The sequence below is a fragment of the Camarhynchus parvulus genome, chromosome Z (assembly GCF_901933205.1).
Source record: "Camarhynchus parvulus chromosome Z, STF_HiC, whole genome shotgun sequence".
NCBI classification, from domain to species: domain Eukaryota; kingdom Metazoa; phylum Chordata; class Aves; order Passeriformes; family Thraupidae; genus Camarhynchus; species Camarhynchus parvulus.
Window position 1 is genome coordinate 59230341 of NC_044601.1, and position 25234 is coordinate 59255574.

The window sequence follows — 25234 nt, forward strand, 5'->3', positions numbered from 1 at the left end:
CATTGGACCTTCAGTACATACATCACATGGATAAGCAATGAGGAGCCCCACCCTAACAACCCAAACCAGCCAAAACTTTCCATATTAAAGGCCTTTCCCAGCTCGCATTTTGTAGAGGCTAATGGATTAAGAGACTGCCCTTTGCAGACTGCAGCTAGCTTTATTGAGTTTTTTATCCTGTGTTGGTCTTTAAAACAAACAAACAAACCACTCACACAGTGCTACTGAAAGAAAAGAAAACCACTCTACTTTCAGATCTTTCCAAACCTAATCCACTAAATCTTTTTGATCTCTCTCAGCAGCTGAATCAAGAACAGGACATGACTTCCCATCTTGATGACTCTCCCTCCTCCTCTGAATGGTCTGAATAGGACAATGACCTATTTCCTCTAGAAGACTTCCAAGTAGAATTGCAAGATCCTAAGAAAACAGAGGACAGTAAACCTTCTGTATTCCATGTGATCACAGCAAAATGAGCTCTGGAAAAGGAGTTGAAAGTTGCACACAACTGGACTAACAACAGCGTTCAGTCTCCAAGAAAAACAATCTGGTGCAGTTAAAAGATGTGTTTGAAGCAGTGTTAGCACCCAGCTACACTCAGGAGAGTTAACTACAACAGCTGTGGCTTTCTCTTTGACATCAGTCAGCTCATCTCCAGCATGACTGCCCACTCATGAGCACTTGATTTGTACACATCTACTGGAATTACTGAATTCATGTTACTACCTTGAGAAATATTTAATAAAAACCAATAAACACACACACATGCACCCCCAACACCTTGTCCTGACGCTCTATAGAGACTTTCTTCCTTTGACGTTTCTCTGTCTGGGCTTGAGAGGAAAAGCGTATGATGTGCACACTTACATGAACTAACCCCACAGGCTGTTCACACCCTGAAAAACAGGAGGAACAGGAGGAAAGTGTTCCAGGTTAAAAGTCATTTAAAAAACAAATTAAAAGAACTGTTAGGGAGAGTATGGGCAGGAGAGCAGATAAGTTGGGAGAACACGACCTGGAACCAAGAGTATGAATGGCGGCTCTGACAAAGGAAGTGGCATGCAGACAGAGCAACTGCACTCGGTTATGGCAGTGAATGACTGCCATGGTGGGTCAGTGCACATCCAGCAGGTTATAGTCTTTATTCCTATGACACTGCAATAAATTTCTATAGACTCTGGAGCACTAATTACATCAGCAAAAAAAATTGTTTCTCTAAGCAATATTTAGACTCCATGACAATGAGTGGCCAGCCAAGCAGCAGGCTCCACCCAAAATGAGACTCATTGCCTATTCTGCATTTGGGGAATTTCATGCTTTAAAGGCAGCCTGTTATTAAAAGCAGATGTTTAAAAAAATGTATCTCACTTGTAAATAAAAAACTTTAAAGTTAACACACTTTATTTGACCATACGTCTTTTGTTTCAGAGTTTGACCATTCTGAGCTTTTTTATTATTCAGTCACGTAAGGTATTTAAATACTGGCTATTTGATGAATCAACCTTCATCTACACACACGTCCAATGCAATACTACCTGAAATTACCAATTTACTTTCAAAACATGAAATTGAATAAACTACAGGAAAATGTTAAGATCAAGGCCAGCTGAAAATCCTTGGCAGAACAGCTTTCAGAAGCACATTCAGCTTTAGAGTACAAAATGGCCACATCTTCAAGAAGCAGTTTCGTGAATTTCCTTCAATAGCCAGCTATTAAATTGAAGCATTATTGACATATAATCCAATATTCAGTGTTTTGGTACAAGCAAGTAAGCACACAATTACTGACTCCCATATTTAAGAAATAACTAAGATAAAGTGTCAATTTCCCCTTTGAGAAGCTTCTGTGGTAACTGTATTCATCTATAATTATACTATCATTAAAATCCCAGACCAAATAGGAATGAACACAGCTGTGTCCCAAATTACCCTTCAGTATTTATGTAGTGTAGAAGCTGCACTGAGGAGATACTCAGATATTGAATGGAGAACCCTGGAGTATTTTGAAAGTGATTCTGATGATGCAAAACAATGTTCATGCTAACAGTAAACCATTTTATTACATATGGAATCACTCTTTTACAAGACCAGATTCTCTAACTTGTCTTTACTGTAGTATTCAACCATTTCCTTATCCTAAAATAAACACTCACACACAAACATAATTAAGGAAAGACTTAATGAGGCCTCAACTAAAAACTAAAAACTGTTGCCTACTAATCTGTACAGCTAAAAGATTCCCTCATACCTGAGAAATACCTAGAACTGAACTTGGAGAAGCCATTAAGTGACCCTGAAAACATAATCAGTAGTGTCAGATGTGTCTCAGTGTCAAGGAAAGGCTATAAATGTACCTTTCTTTGTTTTTCACACAGAGCTGGAGAATTAATTCCTTTTCCTGCTTAGAGGAACATGGTAGAGGCTGGTGGCTAGGCTAGATCTGTGTTTGGCCGTCATTTTAGATTCCTATTTTCAGTTCTATATCTAATTAGTGTTTCTTCTTTCAAACACTGTGACTCAAGATACGTTAAAGGAATGAGCAATTTTAGAGATTGCCACATACCTAAATCCACTTATATTTGTTCTTGTAATTGCATGTTTAATATCCATTACACTAGTGTACCTGAAATTTAGTTTTGCTCCTGGAAAACAAGAGAATACATGCAATTTCTCTTTATCATCGCGCAGCAGAGTTATGCTTATTTATAAACTAAAATATCTGTGTCCTACCCAAGATGTTTAAAAGCCATCACACTCTATTGCTCACACAAAGTTGTTGATCTTTTCATTAAAGCAATAAAGATTCCACTCTAAGGCATCAGTAAAGTGCCATCATTGTAATTGTAGATGAAATGTCAATTTTATGCAAGCTACAAAAAACTATTTACAGACCTTGTTTTATTTTTGAAATTAAATTATACACAACTCTGTTCACACAGAAGAAACAGGCATCAATTGTTGTTCAAATGTTCCTCTGATGGGATCAAACTGGTTTTTTTCTTCCCCATCATGCTCAAAGACCAACTATGCATTTCAAAAGTTAAAGGTACAGCTAATAAAATAAATGGCACAACACAGACTCTCAAAAAGCCATTTCAATATAGGATCATAGCCCTACTGTCCATTTCTTCAGAGGAAGAAAACTCTCAAAGGACAGAGAATACATATGACACCCAGAAAGACACTGTACCCAGGATTTGGCAAGAAAGCATGAGATATTTAAGTCAGGAGGGGTCTTAAAGTGCCTCATGCAATCAAATATTGCACAGGCACTGCTGTCCATAGCAGATCAGAAAACCCAGATTTCTGAAGAGGCAGTAACTGCTGCATTACATTACATTTCTGGAATCTCTTGTATTATTAGCCTGGTTTTGACCCCACAAGTCACACATCATCAAGTATACACCAAAGACTTGGGAGGTAACTTCTGCTGGGATGATGCAAAACATGGGTACTCCCTGTTACTGTTCACTGTAGAAGCCACTTTGAACTGACACCCATCATGCAGCACCAGCATTTGTCTATCCTGGAAAACATGCACATGGGAGATGCTCTCTTCTGCCAGCAGTACAGGATGGCCAGCTTCACAAACCCACTGCATTTCGTCCACTGCAGTCCCCAAACTTTCCCTTTTCCAAGCTGTCCAGACATTTCTGCCGCCCCTTCTTCAGCTCTGCACCCCATACTGCCCCCTCTTATCTAAAGATTCCTCACTTGCCTTGCTTTCAGATCTCACCCAAATAGCATGGCACCAGCCACTACACAGCCCTTGGGGACTTCAGTTCTTTTATACCACTCACTCAGGTAACACAAAAGAGGGGTTTTTTTTATGCCAGAGAAGTCTCCACATTCTGAGCCAACGTACGCAGACCACTTCAAACTCAAGGCTAGCACAAAATAGCAGCACAGTCTTCAGGAATATATTGACTATAGCACAAGAGCAACAAAACCAATGGCTAAGCACGTACTTTTCATCACCAATAAAGCTGGGGGGTTCTTTTGTTTTATTTGGAGATGGTTTTTGCTTGTTTTATGGTAAGACTGCTGCAAATACACAAGTTAGTCAACTGAGTATGGAGCATTCTAGTAAAAAAATCCCATACCTGAGTATCTCAGCTTAAAGATAAACACGTATGTGTAATGAATTTGGAAGACTCTTATCCCAGAAAAGACTGCACATGAGAGTTCTCTTCACCTCCACCCTAAACACACCCCCCCCCCCACTCCTGTAGGCCACAAGCCAAACAGTTACCATCAACAGCCTTCCTTCAAACAATTAATATTTTGCAATAACAATGGCTTGTGAACACATGCAAAATTGATGAAACACATATTTCAGCTTCACAGACCGCAGCCATTGCCCCACTCAGTACTTCTTCAGGTTTGGGGGAGGGGGAAGAGTTAGTCTGTTGTTTGTTTGGGTTTTTTTAAATGTGTATAGTGTTCAGTATAGGTAGCAATAATGAGTATTACATATGCAGAGACAAAGTAATGTGATCAAAGCTCAATATGTGCAAGTTTTTGGATAAAATAGGTGTTTTTCCTAGTAATGTGCAGGGGATCAGATAATCTGTCATTCCTAATAAATGCTAAGATACAACAATGACAGCTGAAAGGATGGCATGCTAAAATTCAAACATCTGGTAGCATTGAACATCCCTCTCAAGCATGCCTTTTATTCTTGATTTTTACCTTTCAGATGGAAAGGTGTGCTGTAGGGCCTCACTCAGAAGCACCTCCCTGGTAATAGTTCAGTGTTTTTCATACTGATACCCTCATGAACCCAAGAAAGGAGCTGGCATCCACGCTTAGGATGCAAAGCCACTCCTGCACAGGGCACTGTGTGGCTGGTGTTAATGAAGTGAGGCTGAGAACTTGACTGACTTGATCTACACCACCAGTTTATGACCAGTACTTAAAAAAGGCAATGCTCAAGCCAAAGCAGAGTGCCCACACCACCTCCAGTGATCACCATCAGCATAACCTCTCAAAACATGGCTCCATCACAAGCTTTGTCAGCAGTTACCAACAGCAACTGCACTGGCAGCTGTTGAGTCTCCTGTAAGCCCTCTCTGTGCACAATTTATTTCCAATTTTATCACTGCAAGATACTAATAAAGAACTTATCACAGCTGTGGGACTGAAACCATGCAGTAAAAGTCCTTCATATTTGGGATCACACATAGTGTATTGGCAAGTTGACAGATTTCGAGTCCAAAGAGAAACCTTCATATTGAAGCCTATTTTCTTATAGAGTTAAAGCTTGCCCTAGCTGTTTTATACATTGTTTTCTCTGTCACAAAGTGAACAATTTCCTTTCCAGAAGAGAAACTGAGGAATCAAAACATGTTCAAAAAAGGTAGCTATTCATTGTTTCATCACCACTATATCAGGATATTAAGCCTCAATTGTCTAAGATTACCAGCAATATCATGCAAGAAGTAACGTATAACAAGAGGTGATAGTTCTACTTAGCACTTGTACAACGTTTTCCATGAGCAAATACCTGAGCAAACATTAACTGGCAACAACTCAGTTTCTTTATCTTTGGCATGCAGCCTACAGGAGATGATTTAAGTGACCTTGCATTGTTGCAAACCTACTGGAGACAGAGTTATGTTATCTCCACTGAAATCAGAACTGCAGGGAAGCTGAGTAGCAAATTGAAATTCCTGATAATTTCGAACTCAGCAACTCAGTGTCTGAAAAGGAAAGGAATACTTAAAGACTGGCGTCACAAACAAATGCATGGCAAAGACACTGAACACCGCTGCATCACAAGGTCATCCACAAAAGTCCACATGTGCAGGACTTCCCAAGAGAGTTTTAAAAACAAGAACAATCTTATTGTACTAAATGCATTCACTAAACAAAACATCCCTTGAAGTTAAAACAACAGATGACAGTTTTTCTCAAAAGAATGGCTTATCTGTAAACACTATAACCTAGGAGCCAGTGGTATGTAGGTAAGGAGCTTACACCTTTCCTGGCCTTCCCATCTGTAATTTAGAGATTGTATTTGCCAGCAGCAAGCTTGGGTGGTGGGTGTGGAAATCTCACTTGCAGAAGGGCAGGATGTTGTTGACCTTATCAGCAACAGCTTATTCCAGTCTGCAGCAGCTTCTCCCAGGACATCCAGAGCTCAGCAGATGCTGGCAGCTGCTGCCTCCCAGGCTCCTTTCAATTGCTGCCACTCCCAAAGCCCGCCCTGGGCAAAGGCACAGTTCAGTGGCACTGCAAGCTGACCTCTGCTACACCGCACCGACCGAGGCAGCACCCTGAAAGGCCATGCCAAAAGATGCTGTGCTCATTAACTTCACCACAAGTAAGGTCTAGACCTCTAATTAAGTTGTCAGAAAAGCAAAGCGTGACAACGGCTTTCAAAGTATTCGCAGTGATACTATCTAAATGTCACTAATTGCTACAACCCAGTCTTCTCCAACTTCACTTGACCGTCCATGCTGCCTGTTGCCATCAGTCACCTGATGGCTAATGATGGCTAATAACACTAATTATATTTACATAGGAAGATGAAACATTTGCAGCTCACAAGATTACACATGCCATTCCTTAAAGGTGGAAATGGCAGCAATGAAGTAACCTGTGCACATTTTACAACCAGAATCATCAGTCCATTGCCCTCCTCTTGCTTCTTGCTATGGTGCCTAGCTGGGGTAACTGGCCATGTGAATTGCATGAGGTCTGTTTGATACTGGAGGCTGTACTTGTCTCAGACCATGAATTCCATTTGAATCAGGAATAAAAACACGACAGGGAAGGCAGGAAGCAGTTGGAGTGAATGGACAAGGAATGCTAACAAAAGACTAACGGGCAGATTGTCAGTAAACCTTGATAATTACCCATTCACTGGGTAGCTTCTGCAGATAAAGAAGTGATTATTATCCAAGCAAACCATTTTTTTCATGCTGAACCCCAGAATAATGCAACTGAACAGCAAGTCACTCAGCAGGGCACTTCTATCAGCCAGCGAGGCTGCCCGGAAACTTTCCTGGCAGAAGGGGACCACAAGCTGTGAAAAGAAAGGGTCTTTCACCAAGAAAGAAGGGGAAAGATGACCTGACTAAAATGGTCATCTGAGACTGCAAGTCTGGGGACTGGGAGTGTTGGGGGAGGGAAGTTGTAGAAAAAAGTCAGTGTGGTCTTTGCTATGCTCCAAGAACACTCAATGAAAGTCAAAAAAAGTTTGAAATGAAAGTGGAAATAAGTTTGCTGTTTTGCTGAGATATTTGTATTTCTTGCACACAAGTTTCTTTGGTATTTTTTGTCTGTTTTGGTGGCGGTTTGGTTGAGTTTTGTGAGTGGGTTTTTTTATTTGCTCTGTTGTTTCTTTGGGTTATTCTAAAAAACCCCTGCGGTTAGTTTCACAGTTTCAGTCAGGCTTTGAACGCAGAGCAGCCATAAGGTCAGGAAGAGAACACGCACAGGTAAATCAGAGAAAAGCAGCCACTTTTTAACTCAACTGCAAGACTTCATTTCTGTAAGAGCAAGACAGTGAAGAGCCTGAGAGCAAAAGTCAGCAAGGGGGGCCAAGAGAGCACGACACAGCTCACCCAGACCAAGGAACACAGCTGGCCCACACCAGCGAGTTCAGAGGCACACAGTGGAGTTTTGTGTGGGTTGGGAGGCACACAGCTCACACAGGCCGCTTTTTTAACTTCATACTAAAGGCTACAATGGTTTTTTCCATCCAGATAGTAATTTTCAGCCTTTTTTTAAAGAGATAAATCAATCTTTGCATTTGAGGAACAGTGGCATTTCCTGCTAACATTACATCTAGTGCATCAGGTATTCTCTTTTCTTTTAAACTGGTGTTTTAAAGATCAGTAAATTACTGATGTTTTCATGTAAGCCATTTCATTCCACTGAGTGTAAAGGAAAAGTGATGAGCAAAAAGCTCACAACATGCAAGGCATTAGAACAAAACAAGAAAAAGTACATCTAAATCATTAGTAACATACAGCCAGAGCACTGGCACTAAGTCCAGCTACTGTCCATTGTTTATCATCTCACACATCATCAGTACAGCAACTGAAGATTTATCTTTATTTTCAGATAGCAAAGGATGTAGCAGTAAGCACACCACATGCAAACAATCAATCTCAGTAAGACAGAAGAAAGTAAAGCCAAGAATTAATTGTGTATATTTGTATAAACGAAACAATGTTTATCTTAGAACAGGAAAAAACACAAGGGACTTTCTAAAAATAAAGACGTTAAATCTATTCTGTTTGAAGTGACCATCTCCCATTGTTCTGTCTTTTCTCAAAGTTCTAAAGATCTGAGCTACAGAGGACTCAGATGACTGTTCCCATCTTGAAATTACTCAATAATTGTACTAAAACTAAAATACATCTAACAAACTACTGATTACTGCTGGACACATGGGAGCTTTTCGTTTAAAAAAAAATCCATAGGGTGTCAAAACACAGACTTAAAAATGACCACACTTCTCAAATGGTCATCCAAAGATCCTCAAGTTTTCCTTACCCTTAAATATAAAACCATATACAAAAAAGAAACTGATAATCAGCATGAGACATATGAAAAAGACCATTTCTAAAGAAGTTTTAAGACTGTAAAACTACTTAATCAACAGACTTTAGTTACTTAAAAAGGTCAAATAGCAATTCACATAAAGACTTTCATGTTTTGGGATTTCTGCTGCATAACTGCCTCATGGTCACTTGGGAAAAAGGGGAAATCAAGAGGTCCAAAATAAAATCGCCTGGATAATCTAACATGACCTTTTATCTGGTAAGTATGTTTCAGTGGTAAGTAGGCTGTAAAATACAGAGGGAATGCTAACTCTGCAAGCAAAGTTTGTTTATTCAGATATTGTGTTGATCTTGACGATCCTCTATACTGCGTTAGACGCAGTGGTCTGTGAAGACCAGAGTGCAAGGACCAAGGCACACATCTGAACTCCTTGGTTCTAGACAGGGACAGGAACAGTCCCTTAGATTTCAACATTTAAAGCCATAGACATACAACTTCCTTAGTGGAAGGTTTGTAAATTCCACACATTAAGCCATCAGTGAGCATCCAAAGGAGATGAAGGGTCTGGAGGAGAAGCTGTGTGAGGAGTGGCTGAGGTCTCTTGGCCTGTTCAGCCTGGAAGAGACTGAGGGGAGACCTCACTGCAGCTACAACTCCCTCGTGAGGGGAAGAGGGGCAGGCACTGATCTCTGCTCTGTGGTGACAGTGACAAGAACTGAGGGAATGGCCTGCAGTTGTGTCAGGGGAGGTTCAGAACATCAGGAAAAGTCTCCTCATCCACATGGTGGCTGGGCATGGAACAGAGTCCTCAGGGCAGTGGTCACAGTGCCAGCCTGACAGAGCACAAAAAGCATTTGGACAATGCTCTCAGGCCCATGGTGTGACTCTTGGGGTGTCCTGTGCAGGGCTGGGACCTGGACTCAACAATCCTGATGGGTCCATTTCAAATCAGCACATTCCATGATTCTACAACTTGGTTTGGGTATCTGAGCTGACTATGTCTACCTAGCTTTTTAGCAGCATGCTCCAGTTTCTGTTGACTAGTGAACTTAGAGAATACAGGTACTTGATGGATCCTATTGATTTCTGATGGCCAAATGGACACCCATCATGTACTGGCACTTCAGATCTACAGCTCCATCTTTCCTCCTGTCTGTTGCTAAACCTCTCAAAACACTGCTTATCTTGCCACTTCTGCACAGTAAGCTGATTTTCATGGTTTTTAGAGCTGCTACCTGTTTTTCCTTCCCATTATTCTGCAAAGGGGAATACAGACATAAAGGCTGCAGATAAGAAAAAAAAATTAAAAATTAAACACCAAACAGAACTGCACAGAACTGAAGTAAGATGTACTGTGCTAAGCTGTGTTCATAAGGTACAAGCCATCATGTAGCCAAGCCACTTTGTGTTTGTATTACAAATGCCTACATGAAATTTCAGCTTATAATGAAAGTTGCTACCTTTTTTCCCTCTATTAGCAAGACAAAGTTCATTGCTTGACTAAACTTCACCATCTTAATGTTCTCCAGAAGTGCCAGAAGAGATCTTAGATGTTTTTAAAAATATTTAGAAATATTTTTATGCCTACTAGAATGCCATTGTAGGAAGCAATACAATTTCCAAATTCATAACAAAATATGTATTAACATTTCAAAACTATTCAGAGTAGAAAAACAGTCTATTTATAGCTGAATTCATCATTCTTGTAAAGGACATAACCACTGTTACGGGATTATAGCCTTCTATTCTGAAACCCATGACAAAGCCAAACAAAACACAGTGCAAGCATAGAGACAAATCCCTATTCCAAGAAATTATTTTGTTTGGAGTCTTCAAGGACTCAACTCAATTTCCAAAAGTACTTCATGACTACATAAGAAGGCAAAAAAGTTTCACTGTCTGATCTTCCTGAGGTCACTAGCAGATGTTAGTGCTGTGAATTGACCTCTAGACCTAATATTAGTCAGTTTCCAAAATCAAATGTTAAAGAAGCAAGCCAAGCTTAACTGCTTTTACTTTCATGACTGCAATGAGGGATAAATCCAAGAGTCTTGGGGAAAAGAAAGCAATTGTTTTACATGAAAATAAAATCTACTTCAGCTGCCAGTGAATAACATGCGAGAGATTTCACACCACCACATCTTCCCACGTTGTTTATCCTCCACATCACATACACTGAGAATCAGACGAGTCTTTTATGCGTCAGACTCTCTGTATGCAGAGCATCAACTGCCCACACATGCCAGGCCTGAAGCAAAAGGAGGGAGAGAACAAGCAGGCACTCACCCTTGTTCTGTCCTTAGGCCTCATCTGAAGAAGGAGGTCCATTTCTCTACAGGCATGGATAATGACATGCACAAGTTTTCTGTTCAGCATAAAGCCTTGGATGGCCTTGCCTTTCATCTGATCAGAGCCACAGCTTTCACACCTTTCTCCAGGCAGCTCCTGGAAACTCAGTTTTGGCTGCCCCAAGCCAGTGCTGGGGGTTTAACTCTTGCCAATTTGATCAGTGATTGAACTAAAAACCTGGCACAACCACCACAGCTCAGTATTGATGGACAGATCTGCACATCAATAACCTGTCCTCATTTGAATAGTCTTGTCAATAATATGTGATTTACTAGAACACTCAGTCCTTTCACCACAGTGCTTTTGCTAATTTGGATACCCTGCAACTCACCAAATGCACTAGAATGGCTCACACAAGATGACAAGAGCTACAATCAGCCCTCTGCCCTTTTGTTTTAATTAAAGATTCACTTGACTTCTACTAATTAGTCCTAGACTGGACTATATTTGCATGTCACAATCATCAAGATACTCTCTTGTTATCAAGATAAGTGCTGCCAGTGGTTTGTCTGTCCTTCCCCTCTAAGGAATACTGTTGCTGTGTGTCAAGGCATCCTACTGCGGGTTGTCGAGTTTATATTCTGATTTCTTCACAAGATCTGCCCACATTTGCTGTAACAGAGCTCAGCAGCTCAACAACATAGAGATTTTCAGCTTCCCCAGTACAAAGCTACTGAAAATTAAAAACCTATAACAAAATGGTGACCAAAGCACAAAATCCTGAAGAGCAGTCCACTCCCCAGAGACTTCTCTGGAGAAAGAGCACACAACCCCAGGAAAAGTGAGTGGGCTGGCTGTGCTACCAGCCCCTTTTCCATCATCAAAAACATCCCTGCTACAGCTATAACCATTTCATCACAGTTCTTGCAGGGGCTGACATGAGAGAAATCCCTAGCAGCATCATAAATCTTATAAAACATTTTCCCCTTGATGCTTACAAGCAAGACTGACCTGACCAATCTCCCTAGCCATGCTCCCCATCAGGATCAGTTTACTCTAAACACATTTCAAAGCCGGAGACTGCACACCAGGGCTATGTTGGATTCCATGGAGTGCATCTAACAGAACAACTGTGAGTAACTGCTGAATCCAGAGATGCTCCCAGGAGCAAATGGCCAATCAGTGGCGAAGTAATTCTCATCTTTTTTCAAAACATGCTTTTCAATAATTCATGCAAAAGGGTGGAGGAGCAGAGGGAGAGCAAGGATTCGTAACAAGTTTTAAGTCTTCATAGAAGGAGAGATAGTGCCTAAGAGCTTTATGAGTCATGAAAAAAGTGCAAAGATTGTGCATTTGTTGATTTTTTTAGTTTCTTTTAGGAATCCATGTCACATATCTTAGGGGTTCCCTTCCATCTCATGAGGTAGAAAACCCAGAATAACACACAAACATCCTTTTCTCATCCCGTAAGAGCATCTTTAACAGAGTCAGTTAATAACTGCAAAGGATTATATAAATAAGCTGAAAATTAGTTAGTTTTCATTGCCAGAGACAGCAGAAGGTTTCCAAATTTTATGGGTTAAAAAAGACAATAAATTTAACAGTCTTTTGAAGATGCTAGTATAATCCTTCCAAAACTGAAGAGAACAGATGACTCAACCATATGGCTAAGTTCCACCAAAATTCTGTCCTGTAATCATAAAATATGATGTAATGCAGCTTGGTCCCAGGAGAAGGAAAGGCGTTAGACATATGTGACATGGACAAGTGCTGCCTGGATCCATCTGGCTAGCTATTTTAAAAGGTATTACACAAATGAGCAGGGTTTTCCAGAAGACTCCAAGATAAATATTCTTAAGCCTTCTCCTGGAAAAGAAATGGATATTGCTCTTAAAAGCTACATTAATGCACCAGCCATTTTCATTACAAACTAAATAGGTATAATGAACAAGTTGTTACACCTTTCTGCAGCAATGCAACTTTAAAAAATTTGCCTTTATAGACTTTGAAAGCAACCTGTGATTTATTACTATTTCACACTTAATAGCATGAAACCTCTTGGAATAAAGAGTTTGAAGGACTATTTGGAAACCAAGAGAAGATTACCTTTTAAAATATCTGGGAAAGAGAAAAGAATGCACATGAATTCAGAATACACCTCACTAAGTTGCAAAGGATGTAATTTTCTGCACTATGTAAATGCTGAATGGAAAAAAGGTGCTGCGAAGGAAATCAGAGTAATCAACTGTAAGACATAAAGTACTCTTCAGTTCATTACTGAAATATGTGCAACAAAAGCCACAATATCTCAGTTACTCAAATATTTAATGTAGTCCCTTGGAATTAATGGCAACCATTCAGCACATTATCACTCTGATCCTCACTGTATTCAGGGTGCCATTTAAGACGGTATGCAGGCATGCCTTAATTAAGCATGTAATGTCTAAGTGTTATATTAAAAAACCCTCCACTTTATATTGTAAGGGGGTTCAAGCCTGGCTCCCAGAAAAATAAACTGATTCTTGCATGAAAACTAAAGAAAGATGACAAGCAGGAATAGTTTTGCTTCTCATAGTGACAGAACCGGAGAGGAACAATTACTGGGGACTGACTGAGGTGTAACTACTCCAAAGCCTTCTAAAAAACACCATGTTACCATAACCCCCATATTATATAGTACCTTGCTTGGCAACACAGACCGGAGTCTGTCAGCCCGAGCGCACACCAAGTATCCTTCCCCTCTAACAGTGCGTACACTTAACCACAACAACAAACTTTAGAAAGAAACTAAGTTTCAGCAGAAACTAAGAAGCCAAGAGACCACACAAGGGAACCAGGAAATGTATCCATGCTTCCCAAGTCCCGATCCAATTAATATGAAATCAAAGTGTTGGGACCCATCAGGTAACGCATAAGGAAGGAAATGAAACAATTATGGACTGTATTCACCAATGCGCAGTATTGGTCTCTTTCTTTAAAATTGCGTTAGACCTGCATTAGAAAGGTTTCAGAAGGGCAAAGATGATCTAAAACAACACTTGTACGGAGATCAAACTGGCTAAGGTACCTCAGTGTACTTAAACTAAAGGGGACACAAAGACGACAAAAACCATTGAAATGGGGGAGGTAGACAGGGATCAACTGTTACACACAGATGAGGGACCGCCACATGAAGGTGGAACCAGGTCAAAGTAGAGCAACAAACAATACCAGATTTGTGGAAGTCCTTTCCAAGGATGTTCCAGACAATAGGTTTATGTGGGTTCAGGGAGGGACTGATCAAACATTAGGCAGAAAGGTTCACTACAAGTTTGGGAAAAAGTTTCTACATGTGCAGGAAACTGCTTGAGCTGAAACCACTAAGCAGCTAGGAAAGTATTAAGAAGTGTCATACACACTTGCTCAGTGCTTTCTCTTCCCTAGATATACCCCAGCAGGCATTGCTGGAAAAAAAAGACTAGGGACCCTCAAACTGAGTGTTCTGTTCATAACAGAACAGAATTTTGTTCAGCTCCATTGGGGTTTTTTTGTGCCACAGCTCCTATTCCCTCTCCTGCTCTGCAGAAGGGAAACCAACCACATACTGGTGTCTGTACAGCCTGATAGGCACCAGGACCAAGTCAGGCTACAAACACTGCCCTAAACCAGTGGCTAACCACATGTGACAATATTGCTTTTCTTCAGCAGTGACAGGTAGAAAGTTGAAAGAAAAAAATGCAGAACTGCTACCCCTGATGTGTGCTTCATCTCACCAACAAGCACAGTCCTAAGCAAGGAATCCCCGTGCTGAAGGAACCTCCACAAAATGGGGCTGTACAGATCCCTCCACTCTTTCTCAAGTATCCCACAACAATGAAGGAAAACGAGGCAGCAATCTTGAATTCAACACGCCAGCTCTGCATCACGAGACCAACATTTATTAAAAGACAGCAGAGCACAAACAGTTTAAAGCCACCAGATATGGCCATGCTGCCTTAACCACACAGGCAAAAAGCTGGAATACTTTTGATTGTATGGTCTTCTCAGGCCCCAGACACCAATTTCTATAATCTTCTGGCAGCAGATTTTAATGGTAACTTGTGTCAAGGGATGAAGTCTAAACCAAGTATAGGCTACAGCCACACTGTAATTCATGGCTTGAACAAAAAACCTCAGCATGGATAAAAAAGGTCATTCTGACATGGGCTGAGGACACATCTTTACTATGGAAGGATACAATTTCAGTAGACTACCATCTCTTATGTTAAATATATTTTACACTATGCACATCCCATTAGCTTATTTATTTACCTAAATATGGATTTGAAAAGGAAGCTCTCAAGAACCCTCATATTAGTAAAACAATATTGTTTGCAACTGTTGAATTATCAATCACCACTTTTCAGTTTTGTTTAATCCTTCTAAAAATCTTCACTGCACTATGGGAAAAGAAATTAAAAAATCAAGGACTTCTATTTGGAAAGCTCTGCATAGTATTTCACAACAGCCCTGCAATTACTTCTGAGAAATCAAATTTTAAAGATTCTGGCCTGCTATGTTATTTGAATGGGAAGAGACTGACAAAGCTAAGAAGATGGAATCAACTTCTTGTTATTCCTCCAGGAGTTGCAGTGAAGACACGGCTATTAGCAAAATCTGGGAGTAATATTACCAAAGCGACTACAGAAATTACAGTAAAGTGTGAACAGACAATTCATCCATAATCTCACCACAGAACACTGCTATCTGCTTGAGAAGAAAAAGCTCAAAATGCTCTTCAGCATCTCTAAAGAACTCTACAAGACTGAATGATTATGCACTGGAAAGTGTTTCCTTAGGAATGAGGAAAGTTTTGGCATGCACTCTGCAACGTCACTATAAATTAAACCTCTGTGCTGCAGCTGTCCAAGGCTTTGTACTCAGTCCCTGACACAACACGTTGCCTCGGGCTGCTTGCTGAATGCCTGCCCAGCCACTGAACTGGTTCCATTGTGCTCCCCCTTGTAAAACCGGGCTCACTACAGCCTGGCCATCTCCAACGCCACTTTCTTTTAGGCAAATGCTCCTGATTGAACAAGACATCAAACCCTGGGCCAAAGTTCTGTGACTGCTTGATGGTTACCTGCAGCTTCCATGGCATATTAAAAAGAGTTTTTACGCAAGAGCTTTTCACACTTAAATTAAAGAATCAACATCAGGTATGAATGAAGGAAGGAGGATTCCACTATTCCAAATGTAGTTTTGTTTTGGTATATTGTTTTGGTTTGTTTTGGTGTGGTTTTTTTTTTTTAAGTTATTTTGGGGGTCTTTTTTTGTTGTTGTTTTGCTTTGTTTTTTAATGAAGGCAGCAAACATTCTGCCAAATGAGAAACATTCTGAGAATATTACATTATTTGGAAATAGAGGTTTTTGATTAATATTGAGCTTCATGGGTAGCTAGCCACTTCCTTAGCTTTGTTTTATTTTAGAATGCGTCATTCTTTTATTTCTATGCCTATGCAAAAAGTTTTCCAAACATTTAATGTCAGACAGGAAAACTGAAGTGGAAAGTGGATGACAGCCAGTCTAACTGAGCTTTATCAACACAGTCCATACATCCTGACACACTATACATGCCCTAAGTTACCTCAAGCACTACAGCCAGTCATCCCACTGCTATTTGAAGAGACGTCACAATTTTGCAAACAGAAACGATGGAATTTCAGTGTAAAGCCCAAAATAATATACCGTGTTGTTTATGATCCATATGCTGTTTGCATGAGACTGGAAAACAAAATAAAAAAGGCAATAAAAATAATCCTTGTATGTAAGTAGAACTAGGAAAGTTAGGTGCTGCAGTGCAGCATTTTTATTACTTTTAAGCCATCAAAAATGATTATGTTTAAGAAATACACTATTAGCCTGCAAAACTCCAGTCTTCATTATGTATTCCTCTGTCTGCATATGCACCTCCCACCAAAGCAAGCTGACACTGCTTTTCAGTTGGCTGAAAGAGCAATCACTGTGGAGACAAGCACCGAAAATATTTATTCTCAACCAAGAAGTTAACCACGTTTCAAGAGATGGTCTCTTCTGACCTTGGCAGCTTGGGAGTGAATTCTGAACATTTCCAGAGATGTGGTAGAGCCTGTCTCACATGGATGATATCTACAGAAAACACTGGACTGAAAACTGGGAGCTAATTGCTTGGGCTCAGTAAAAACCTATGTTTCTTGCTACTGCACCAACGCAGCCACTACCAACACTTATTTTAGATACAGCTACTGAGTTATGTCAGGAAAAGCCTGGTTACCTTGGAGATCACTCCCAGTCAGCTCTGGAAGAACTCACAAGATGTATTTTACCAAAATTTTTCACTCTTTTGTATACAGTCAGTCAATTTCTATGTGCTTAGGCAAAACACAAGGACACCAAACAAAAGAAACACCAAATTAGTGCATACTCTCCCAGCACAGCTAGAATTTCAACATGAATTAAAAGAGAAAATAATTGTGTCCAGATCCTACTCTGAAGGTATGATATAAGGCTTCTGTACACACAGAGAGTTTTGTTTGTTTGTTTGCTTTTGTTAGGAATTGTACAGATAACAAGTAGGTATGATACCAAAATTATTCATTTAAGTAGGCTTTCTTCCCACCAAATGTAGAAAATATACCAATTATTTTATTGGTTTAATATAATCTCTGGGATGGCAGATTCGTATTTTGGGACAGGTGCTGGAACAAATACTCATGTTTACTTTTAAAATAACAGAACAACAGACTCATCTTGAAATTGCCCCTTCTAAACTGAGCCTAAAATCATTTGCATCTGGGAAATAAACTGTGGAGCCCTGCAATAAACACAGTCACAGGAGAACTGGAAGGATCTATGAAAACAAGAGCTCAACACATCTGTGATGATGCACAGTATTCAAGAATACTTTTGTTCTTCTTTTGTTTCTGAAGACAGCATAAAAGGGCATTTCTTGCACCAACAGCTGAAAAAAAAAGGGCAAAGAATCCATTCAAATGCTACAATTGTATCTGATTTGCATGGTTCAGCATTCCAGTTTCCTTAGCTGTTTAGGTGGGAGGTTGGGGAGCATTATCCAGCGACCTTTTCCACAATAAGCCAGACTGAGCTGTACTGCTCTGTATTTACCTGTGTTCCACACAGTTGGGTTAGCTGGTATACAACATGGCAAAAAGATTAACTCTTTGCAATCTATTCACTTCACAGTCAATCTGTGAACACAGATCGAAGGGAAAGGGAAAGTTTATAACCATTAAATTAAAAAAAAAAAACCCACACACACACTTCCACATATGTATTTTGAAACTGCCACAGGGAATTTGAAACCAATTTTCCCCCATTATTAAGGCACATGTACATCTCAGGGATAATTAATAAGCCAGAGTAACAAGGTCAACAAAAGCTACAGGCTGGTTGGTCACAACAAGGAAAATATCACATGTTTAGAACTCATAGCATTGATTTTACAATTTCCTCCTATTTTAGCATTTCTTCAGAACAGACACATGTACCCATATTTAAGTTTCTGCCTTTTCTTACTGCATCTGTGCAGCTCACCTATTCACATCAAAACATATGTGATAATTGCACTTTGTAATTTTTTTTAAAGGCATGTTTATCAGCAAATTGTCAGAAGTGAATTCCTGCATAAATCAGGCTCTAGGAAAACAGACGGCTCCACTGCCTCACTTTAGCTCTGCACACAGTGTTGTCAAACAGGACTTCTAGATCTTTTCAGCTGAGACATGTTCTCTATTATGTTAGCACTTGTAACACCCTCCTGCTCCATAAGATGCCTGAGGAGACCCGGGTGATCCATACTGTCTCTGCTGCCCTGGTGACACACAGCAGTCACGCAGTGGATATGTTTTTGCAAAAAAACTGAGTTGATGTTCCTCTCTTCTTGGGAAGTCAAGCAGTTATTTCCAGAACTGAATGAAAGTCAATCCACCACCAAAGCTTAGGCTCTTTAGTTACTTGCTCCCAATTTCGCTCTCCAACTCTCAACTCCTGTGTTTTATCAGAAGTACAGGAGAATTTATACCTTACTTACTTCTGCAGCTACCTCTCATGCTGCTTAGTCCCTGAGCTACAAAAATCTGCAACCACACCACACCAAAAAAAAAGTTATCTTCCACTAGGGAAATGCTCCTCTTCTGCCCAGAGAAGAGCCAGGGGACCAGTGAGCAACAGATACTTCAGGAGCCGAAGTTAACCAACACAGCAGCACACACAACTTGCAGGCAACAGGCTTTACCAGGTGTGAAGAATGTCAAGTGTTTACAAAGGAAAACACTGCCTGCAGAAGGTTTCCCTTCCCACAGGCCAAACTATCAAGGCTAAGGAAGACAGTCAGTTACCCTTGCATATTACGCATAATTACAGAATGATTTTTAGACTTGAAAGGTGTATTTTCCCTCCACCATCTAAACTGTGTACAACTGTGAAGTTGTACACAAAAACAAGATGGCTTTTTATTCATTACTTACATTCCAAACCTCAAACAGGCATCAAGTTCTTCTCAAGATAAAAATCGTTTTAAAATTCTTTCTGGTTTTAATTTCTTTTGGTGAGAATGCTCTAAAGAACAGAGGGTTGGAAATGGAACATATTTCTGTTCATATTTTCTGAGTTAGCCTTCCCCCCGCACCCTGAACTTTCACCTCCTTGCAGACGTTCATGCCTGTTGAAAATTAAAATGTCTGCATTGCAGGATGGGCCATTATAATTCAACACATGCTGTTTTGGAGTAGAAAAAGCATGGTTTTGAAATAGTTCTGTTACAGGTCAGGAATGTAAAGCAGAGTTCATATTTCAGATGACAATGGGAACCAGAGCTTTTTCTTACAAACCCAACCCAGCTTACAAGCAATGAAGGAAAAAGAAATCTGCGCAGTCAGGTCTTTGCAGGCTGCTTGTGTTTTACAAAGGGCAGCATTGCAAAGTCCTGCTTTTACCACAGAATACAGGTTTTCAAGATTTGCCTTTTGAACATACTTTCCTGCTGCAGTCTTTGCTCTGCCACAGATGACTCAATGGGCAATCACTTGCTCTGTATCCTTCCAGAGAGCATCCCAAGCTCACAAAACAACTGCACTATTGAAACACCCCAAGCAGAAACAGTACAGCTCAAATGAGATGGTATCACAGCTATGTATTATGTTCCTCACAGCTATGAAGACTGTGGTTTGATGCATTTTGCTACAAGTCCCAGCAATGCCCCACAGAAGAGGCCAAAATCTCATTGTCTTAATAAACTAATCCCACTGTTTTGGTTCATCTACTCCAAACAATGCTTTTTTGCACTTAGATTCACATGTGTGCTTAAGAAAGATAATGAAAGTCATTACATCTATGTGATCTCAGTGTCAATACCCTACAGTGGGGCATCTTGCTTGCTGGTCTCAGAAGACAGAGGCGAAGCCAAGCAAAGCCAAATAAGACCACAAAGAGTTCATTCTCACAGAAAGAGCATCTGTGGAGCAGCTTCCAATCTCCACAGAACCTGTGTTGCAGGATTTGTCCAACCCTCACTTGCATTTTGTCTGAGATGCAAGAACCTGTCAGACAGATATGCTATCACAGTAACACATTTTGACTGTTCACTAGGCTACAGCACCCTGCCCTGGTACCAGGCTCATGGGAAGAGCTCCTGAGAATTGAGCTCATACAGAAAATGCAGATTTTGCAAGGAAATTATTTAATGACTGCCAGTTTTTAGGCACCATCTCCTGAAACAAGGCATCTCAATAGACTCCTCCCCTAAAACCTCTGCTACCCTAACAGAATGGAGGAGGCAGCAACCTGGACAGAGCAGGCACCTGGCAGACAGCATTCCTGCATAAGCATTCTCAGACATGTGAGACTCAATCACCTCTGAAATTGAAGCTGGAAAATTTGTATCATACAACAAAGCACAATTATGATAAAGACAAAATACCTTATTCTCTTTCATTTCTTGTCTGAATAAACAGTATAAAAGTAGCAAGAAACAGGATGCAAGTTCTATCATTGAAGTTATCAAAACAGTGAGAGTGACAAAGTATGACTCTTCTTTGACAAGAGGTTACACCTATCAGTATAACATACATGATATCAGGTAGGAAAAAAATATTGTAATGTTGCAAAAGGCAGAGGTCTACTTCTTTTATTAGAAACAGTGCAGGCAGATGAGTGTCAGAGTTCAGTTTATCCTAACATTTCCGTCAGGGTTGAAAGCGCCATTGCACAAAGCACTAGAGGAAAAAAAAATCTAAACTTAATTATTCTCAAATTGCAAGGATAGCCAGATGCTTGACAAAAGAAAGACAGTCTCCAGAACAGTCACATTAGGGAGCTTTAATTAAAAAAAATCAGTGCAACATTACTTTCATAATTCCAACTATTTTACAGAGTCGAATCAGATCTCCTAACAAGTTTATTTAGCACAGGAAGAAATCACATCCCTGTACTTGAATATAAATTGTCAGCTTTAGAAACAGGTCCCAGCTGGTAGCTTTCTCTTAGCACTACTTTATGACCAAAAGAAACATTCATCCTTTGATAAAACTGGTTTTAGCAAACTCAGCAATACAGGTTTGAGGGTCCTGTTCTTGTTCCAGAATTGCTCCTCTAGAAATAAAATTTAATTTGCTACCATTTCCTCCCCCTCCCCAACCCCCCAAAGATTTATGCAATCATTCTATACCAGTATACCTACTCCACGATTACCAAAAGCTAGACAGCAGTCTCCAGGATAAATATACTCATGCAAGTTTCATGAAAAATGGATTATATTGACAAGAACAATACTGTGCTTCCACCGAAGGCTGCAGCATGAGCTTAGCTGTTGTGTTTGACCTGTCAAATGCCAAAGAGCTACCTGCACTACCTGCTTTAGTAATGTGGAACAGTTCCAGCAGACACTGCGTGATGCCTGGCAGGCACATGGGGGACCCAGGGGAGAGTGATGGGAGAGAGCTGCCTCTGCGCAGAGGTCAGAAAAAGAGCAGAGAAGGCAGACACTGAAGGCCAGAATGAAAAACCACAGGTACTGTGACGACGTGGAGAACTACAAAACAACCATGCAGGGAAGCCACACTTCACTAGTTCTGCTTCTCACAAAGGACCTTGTGAAATCTAAGGAATCTGAGACTGATTCTCTCCAATCCCAAGAAAAACTGTAAAAGCTCTTAAGATGTTTCCTAAGTGGTAACCTTACTTTATTACAACTTCTGCAGGGTATGTGGTCATAGCTGCAACATCAGGCAGGGAGACTTGCTTTGCTCAGAAAGGAAGTTTAAATTAGGGGATCAAGAAGGAAGGTAAGAGAGATGACAAATAGAATGCATTTGGTACTTTTTAACACCAATGGCAGTAACTCCAACCCTCACTTTGCACACAAAAGAAATTAGTTGATTAACTCCCTTAAAAGCACTCTCTGTACTGAGCCATTGAGGAGGGAGAGCTGCACGAACACTACACTGCTTTCCACTACTGGAAATGAGATTCTCTGTCATTCTCATCAGCTGAAGTTACATTCTTCCCAAAAAATTGCTGTGCATGGCAGCCCTGACAAGCTTGTATACTAATAGACTGATTAAGCAGGAGAACACAAATTAACGTCAACTGCTGATTTTCCCCACCACTGCTTTCTTGTAACAAAGACTAAAGGCATTGTAATTAACTTTCCTCATGAAATGCTATGTTCCAAAGTTGGGTCTAATTAGATGCAATATAATTCTTGCCAGAAACAGATAATGTGTGTCTTTCATCGACTTGGGTGATTGGAATTTATTGATGTTCGGCATGTCTGTGTAGCACAAATCACGTTTTACCCGCTGCACCACAAACAAGCACAGCGTCTTTTTTAAGGTACGATCATCTGCACTTGGTACTTTATAAGTGGGAAATGCGGCTTTCATTTTATAACAAAACCTCATAAAAGAAGAACCCCTCAAACTGGAAAGGCAAGAAGAGAAGATAAAAATAACAGCACTAAGCATAGCAAGATCCTGGCCCAGTACAAGCTTTCTGTGGTACAGACACACACACACAATAAGTTTGCAGGGAATAGCAAAGGGATATGGAAAGAGGGAAGAAGGCACGGCTTAGCAGCGATGCTTTTCATTATAGCAGCAACAACAACTAAGATCTGTTGGTAAGCACAATGCCTCGAGGGCAGTGTGAAAAACCCACATGAAGAAACGCCAAAAACATCCTCAAAGCTGCAGGAGGACAATGGAGGCCCAGGCCGATGGTAATGCAATCCCAAGTTGGTGTCTTCTGAAGTTAGTTTAGCTTGAAATACTTTTGAACTCCACCCACTATCAGCTGAAGAGAAAACAAGGAACAGAACATGGATAATGATGATTCATGTCAGTGCAAGCTTCTATTTTTCTATTTCAAATAAAAGTCAGACCCCATGTCAATAGACATATTCCCTTTTCCTTTAGTTTTTCTGTTTGTTTTGCTTCCAACCAAGAACTTTTCTTCAGGGCTCAGCAATGGCAGGCAATCTCAAATGCCTTAACCCTTTTCCCAAAAACAGAGACTGAAGTGACCTCTCCAGCCATGCAGGAAGCAAGTAGTGGTAAAGATCCAGCAAAGGTCTCAAGTGGACTTTGCCAGAGTACTCTTGAAGTAGAAGAAAAATTACCATTTGCAGTCTTCTCTGTTTGTGTCTTCCCATACCAAAAGAGCCCAGGAACAAACAGAAAACTGACCAGAAATGCAGGGTGAGCAAGGGATGTAAAACTGGAAGATCTATAATTTTAAGCCTTGCCTTACAAACCCAAGGTGCAACAAATCACACATTTGATAAGGATTAATTGCATGGAAAAACCAACTAAGTCTAGAATTACAAATGTCAGAAAGACTAGAGAAGGCCCTCTAATTACATTATAAGGTCTTGTCCCCATGTTTAATAAGCTACAGTATTCAACAACCATGGTTTTGATCTCACGTAGCAGGCACTCAGTCCCAGTTGTAGATTCTTAGCATACTACTTGCCTTCTACACAGCCATTAGTGTTAATTATTGTTATGGGTGATGGATTTCATAACCACAGCTCCTAGTCCTTTTTAATAATTACTGTTGTGCAAATATTTCTGACTTCTGTAAACACTGTTACAAGAGATCACCTAATGCTGGTGGTCAGCTGCTGAACCCTGGGAAGCCAAATCACAGTGTCCAGAAGCTACAACTGCATATTCCTAATAGGACAGGAGCTGGAGATTAGTATATTTAAACTCCTGGTCATGACCAACACTATTGGTCAGCTTATCTAGTTTTGTCATACTTTAGACATCCTGGGTTGATATCCAAGTTTGAAAGAGCCCAGGATAATGCCTAATGTGACTATTTAAGGACATTTTAAGATCAGCAGGTTAGTTGTGAAACTTACACTTAACGTGCATGTGCTTGAAATGACTTGTGAAGAGACAAGCCTATAAAAAATCCACATCACACACACTCTGTGAAGGGATTTAGTACATTTCTGGTCTAGCCTGGCATGTTCATTTTGGCAGCATTCTAGCAAACATTGTGAATGTTTTCAAGATTTGCCCTATTAACCAACCACTAAATGCACCCCTAGAATCAGAAAGGTTTTATAAAAACATCTGTGAACTTTTAGATCAGAAAACAGGTGTTAGGAGAGCCTTCACTGCTTCTTTTCAAAGCCTCAGAAAGCAGTGACTTACTCTAGAGCAAGCAACTTGCCCCACAGAGGAAGGGACTTACCTCACCTATGAATAGCAGGAAGCCCAAGCTCATGCTGTGCGCAGATCACTCCACAAAACAAGCTACATCCCCCACAGCTCCTTGAAATATCTACTTCCAAAATTTCTTTTCTACAAGATGTTCCTTTGTGTTACTTAATTGGATATTCTAGGTGACAAGCCAAACCAGTGAAGAGACAAATGGTCTTTAAATATTTCAGTTAGTGTATGATACAGAAACACTTAAATCTGGATTTGGGTTTTTGATGATTTTTTTTTTTGTTTTGTTTTGGTTTGGGTTTTGGGTTTTTTGGGCACGGGGTGTTGATAGTTTGTAAGAGCATGGATTTGGCAATATGTAAGTTTCTTTCAAATTTCTATACTCAGACTTGATGACAAAAAAAAGGCTGCTTTGAAGAAAACCTATCTAGAAACAGATGAATAAGAATTCAAGAAATAAAGTCAATAAATGGGGATCATACTGCATAAATTCATAAGCAAATTCCTGAGGACAGTGGTAATAATTGGAAATTGTGATGAATATTCTTTTAATATTAACAGTGTCAATAAGATAGCACATCTACCATTTCTAACAGATCAGAAATGGACAAAGCAAGATCTCTGTTTCACCACATTTAGTCTGTACACAGTTGTATTTAGATTCCAGACAGTTTTCTTCTTTAAAATGCAGGCAAAGGAACTCGGGTGATGTAATTTAAGAACACACTGAAACC

General features: G+C 40.2%; 1 protein-coding gene across 3 annotated transcripts in view; it reads right to left on the reverse strand.

Moving 5' to 3' along the window:
* The window catches only part of RAI14 (retinoic acid induced 14), an 86753-nt gene that overhangs the window by 38736 nt on the left and 22783 nt on the right, over positions 1 to 25234 (reverse strand). The window lies entirely within an intron of this gene.